The sequence below is a fragment of the Neofelis nebulosa genome, chromosome 12 (genome assembly GCF_028018385.1).
Source record: "Neofelis nebulosa isolate mNeoNeb1 chromosome 12, mNeoNeb1.pri, whole genome shotgun sequence".
Classification (NCBI taxonomy): domain Eukaryota; kingdom Metazoa; phylum Chordata; class Mammalia; order Carnivora; family Felidae; genus Neofelis; species Neofelis nebulosa.
In genome coordinates this window covers 50,812,413-50,816,062 of record NC_080793.1, presented here as the reverse complement: position 1 = coordinate 50,816,062, position 3,650 = coordinate 50,812,413, and the positions used below count along the sequence as shown (strand labels likewise).

At 43.7% G+C, this 3,650-nt stretch overlaps 1 pseudogene; it reads left to right on the top strand.

Annotated features, from left to right (window-relative positions):
• The first annotated feature begins 830 nt into the window (after positions 1–830).
• On the top strand, positions 831–2,323 carry LOC131490877 (ubiquitin-conjugating enzyme E2 E3-like; annotated as a pseudogene).
• The last annotated feature ends 1,327 nt before the right edge of the window (positions 2,324–3,650 follow it).

The window sequence follows — 3,650 nt, the reverse complement described above, 5'->3', positions numbered from 1 at the left end:
GAATGTCCCCTATCTTTAATAAAAAAAAAAAAGAATCTCATTTTGACCCTACAGTGCCCTCTGGCTGCCGTTTTTTTGCAGAGCCCCCAACCCCTCCATATTAGAAAACCATAAATAATTGTGCTATAGATTAAATGTTTGTGTCCTCCTAAAATTCGTATGTTGAAATCCCACCCCTCAGAGCGATGGGATTGAGAGGTGGAGCCCTTATGAACAGGATCAGTGTTCTTATAAAAGAAGCTCTGAGGAAGCTCTTGCCCCATTGGCCAGTGAGGACACAGCAAGAAGGCTACGAGAAAGTGGGCTCTCACCAGACACGGATTCTGCCAGTGCCTGCATCCTGGACCTCCTGGCCTCAAGAACTGTAGGAAATTTCTCTTGTTTATAAGCCTCTTGGTCTATGGTATTTTTGCTATAGCACCTCACACAGACTATATAGATAGATTGCTAAGCTTATTGTTTCCACTTTCTCCCCTCACATCCCTTCTTTGCTAAAAAAAAAAAAAAAAAAAAAAAAAAAAAAAAAAAAAAATGCTTAAAATTTCAAGAATGATGAAAAGGTCTACCGTTTTCTCACCCCACCTTCTAGCTCCACCTCGCATCATCCAGGTATCTCGTATTAGTTTTTTTATACATTCAGATACTGGTTTTTTGGTTGGTACAAATACAGTCTATCTTCCTGTTTAACATAAGTGGCAACACACCATATCTGTCATGCTGCCCCTTTTATTTTCCCCTTAACAACACATCACAGGGAACTTTCTTTTTAAATTTTTTTTAATGTTTATTCATTTTTGAGAGAGACAGAGTGAGTGGGGGAGGGGCAGAGAGAGAGGGAGACCTAGAATCCAAAGCAGGCTCCAGGCTCCAAGCCGTCAGCACAGAGCCCCATGTGAGGCTCGAACCCACCAACTGCGAGATCATGGCCTGAGCCCAAGTCAGATGCTGAACTGACTGAGCCACCCAGGCACCCTGGGAACTTTCTCTTAATACAAAAAGAGCCTCCTCATTGCCTTTATTCGTCTCCTCCTGACATTTAAGTTGTTCCCAGTTCATTGCTATTACAAAGAAAGCTGCAATTATGTAATGACCCTGCATGTGAGTCATTTCCCATGTCTGGAAGAAAAAGTGTTAAATGACTAGGAGTAGATATGCCTGGTCTAAGTGTACGGCATTTGTAATTTTGATAGCTCCTGCTAAATTTTTCTCCAGAGGGTTGTTGCAGTTCACACACCCACTAACCATTAGGAGAATGCCTGTTCCCCTGAAGTCTTGGCGAGTGTTCTTGCACCTTGTGGACTGCAGGCAGGGAGGAGCTGGGGGGCTCGCTAGAGCACATGCCCTTGCCCCGTCGAGCTCCTAACCCCCTTTTCTCCGAAGGCAACAGGACAACACTGCACAGCCCTCTTCCAACTTCCAATGTTCCATACTCCCTGGCCAAAGGCTCCCTGACTTCTTTTTCCCTCTGCCTCCCCGCTTTCCTCCCCAGCTGCCTCTATTTCCCTAAGGAAGGGTTCCCCCCTCCCCAACATACTGTAATGATGTGCAAGCGGGCAGGGCAGGTGGCAGAGTTTTCCAAGAAATGACCTCACCCAGATGTCTGGGGACAGGCAGAGATCTGATGATGAGGGCTGCAGCACCAGCCACGGTGGTTCAGATGCAGACCAGCGAGAGCCAGCTGCTCTAAAGCCTGAAGAAGAAAGAAAACCTTCTGCCACCCAGCAGAAGAAATACCCCAAAGTCTCTAGCAAAACCACTGCGAAGTTATCCACTAGTGCTGAAAGAATTCAGAGTGAACCTGGCCGAAAGAGCCCTTGATTCTCCTTCTAACTGTGGTATTGGGCCTAAGGGAGACAACATTATGAACGGAGACTGACTACACTTGGCCCACCAGGTTCTGAGTTTTTTCTGGACATCTCATTTTCATCTGATGATCCGTTTAAGTCTATTTTCTGCACCAGAATCTGTACAACATCAACAATCAGGGAGTCATCAGCCTGGGCATCCTTAAAGACGCCTGGAGTCCTGCTTTGACTATCTCGAAGGGTTTGTTGTCGGTTTGTTCTCACTGGCGTCCTGCACACCTCTGGATCCTCTGGTTGGAAGCAGAGCCGCTCAGTATTTGACCAACAGAGCAGAACGTGACGGGATAGCCATGCACTGGAACAAGAGAGAGGCAGCATAATTCATACTTTGTGTGTGGTGTGAAGGAAAGGGCATCTTCTCACTGTGCTGCAAATTGTATGGCTTTTACAGCCCAGACTTCTGGGTATAGGTTGTACTGATTCCAGTCTCTGCTTTTATCCTTTGGGCACTGGAAGACTCCCCCAGAAGGAAATGCTACTAAGCGTAGAACTTCGTGGCTGTAGATTAGCTACGTTTAAAACACCTACTCGCAAGTCTTGCTTCTTTGGGATGTCAGAATATATTTCGTGTGATGGGACTGAGGATAGTGATCCTGAAGTCTAACAAATAGTATAGTGCCTTTTACCTAATTCATTATCTGTATAAAGTCATAAAAGCAGCCATAGATGACTAGGAATTGTGTCATTTGCATAAAACCCAGACCTATTTCTGACTATGGGGTTCACGCTGTGGCGAAAAGGGTTTTCCCTTTTCCCTTTGTCAGTTTGTAATGAGAGAGTTTCCTTTTACCTGGCGTAGTTCAGAGAGCACCCGACAGATCATCTCAAACACAACAGACATGCTCCCGGAAAAAAAAAAAAAAAAAAAAGTTTTGGCAAACATTATCACACTTTGGGAGTTTGTCAGTCTGATAGAGGACATAAATGTTATTTTTTTTATTGTTTATCTTAAGAGAGAGTGAGCAGGGGAGGGGCAGAGAGAGAGAGAGAGAGAAGGAGAGAGAGAGAATCCCAAGCAGGCTCCACACTGTCAGCAAAGAGCCCAATGCGGGATTCGAACCTATGAACATTGAGATGCTTCAGACCATGACCCGAGCTGAAATCAAGAGCCAGATGCTCAACTGACTGGGCCCCCGGGCACTCCGAAATCAATGTTATTTTAATGTAGTTATAATTTATAGCTCTATTACTATGAGTGAACCATCTTTTTATATATTCTTCTGTTCCATTTTTTCCCTGTTGGATTATTAACTCTTTATATATAAGGGAAATTATCCCTGGATGAAAGTTCCACAGGTTTTTCCTAGTGTGTATCATTTTCTTTTTTTCTCCCTCCCTCCCCTCTTCCCTTTTTAAAACAGCTTTATTGAAACATAATTCACATACTATATGATTCATCAATTTAAAGTAATATTTTTAAAAAAATATATCCCACAGTTCTGTCACTATCACCACAATCTAATTTTCAAGTATTTTTCTCACCCCCCCAGAGACACCCCATACCCAGTAGTAGTCATTTCCCACCCCTATTTTTCTAAACTATCCCCCTACCTCCACCCCAGGCAACCACTAATCCATTTCTGTCACTGTAGATTGGCCTATTCTGACATTTCTTATCAATGGAATCACACAATATGTGGCTTTGGCAACTTGCTTCTTTCACTTTGTTCCTATTCTTTCTCACACTTGTTCCAGTCTGGATTTTGTGTTCACTTACACTATCCTTTAAAAGGTCATTAACTATAGCTCTCTTACGTGCTTCACTTTTCTTCCTACCTCTCTCTT